The sequence below is a fragment of the Cebus imitator genome, unplaced genomic scaffold (assembly GCF_001604975.1).
Source record: "Cebus imitator isolate Cc_AM_T3 unplaced genomic scaffold, Cebus_imitator-1.0 Scaffold350, whole genome shotgun sequence".
Lineage (NCBI taxonomy): Eukaryota > Metazoa > Chordata > Mammalia > Primates > Cebidae > Cebus > Cebus imitator.
The window spans coordinates 545,210-546,222 of record NW_016107665.1 but is presented as its reverse complement, the minus strand read 5'-3'; positions in this window follow the sequence as shown (position 1 = coordinate 546,222).

Below are 1,013 nucleotides of genomic sequence, written 5' to 3'. Positions count from 1 at the left end.
ATGAGGAAGGTAAGTTGTGACTGCAGAAGGCAGGTGAATGGGCAGTCATTGTGTCCTTTCTCAGGAGAGCTGCCTCAGAAACCAGGCTGGGTGTCATTTAAGGATGAACAACAGATGTGTGACAGAGGTCCTCTGTGAGGACAGGTTGAGGCAAAGGTATTTCACTTCACAGGTGTTAAGTGGGGGAAATGTTAGAACAGTATATATTGGTTGCATATAATTTGCTACCAATATAGAAGGTGATTACATATATTTTTAAATTTTTGGCAAGTGAAAACATGCGCTAGAGAAAACAGCAAGAGAGGAAAACATGGATAGAAGTTTCAGAACTCAGAGGCCTTGATTACTTGAGAAGAAAAGAAAAATGAAAATGTCTTGTGATAGGTAAAACAGAACCCAACCACCAACCTGGGCCATAAGGTGGCCCCAGATCTGTCTGCTCAGGGTCTCCTTGACTCCTACTATCATTCCACACCAAGCCCTGTCATTCTGGGGGACTCTTGCCCAAATGTTCTTTTCTCTCCCCATGTGGCCTTTATTTCAACATCCGTTCAACATCCCAGGCTTACTTAGAAGGTCCCTCTTGTGCTTTTCTGGTAACATGTTTCATGTGTCATTCTGTTGATCTTGGAGAGGGTCCACTTTAAGAAAAAGAGTACAAAATTAGGCCTAAAATATTTATTTAGAATGAGAGAAGAAATCATAAAAACTTACAAATTTAAAAGGTGGGCTGGGCGTGGTGGCTCACGCCTATAATCTCAGCACTCTGGGAGGCTAAGGCAAGTGGATCGCAAGGTCAGGAGTTCAAGACAAGTCTGGCCAACATGGTGAAACCCTGTCTCTACTAAAAATACAAAAATTAGCTGGGAATGGCGGCTGGCGCCTGTAAGCTCAGCTACTCAGGAGGCTAAGGCAGGGAATTGCTTGAACCCAGGAGGTGGAGGTTGCAGTGAGCCAAGATTGCACCACTGTACTCCAGTCTGGGTGACAGAGTGAGACTCCATCTCAAAAAA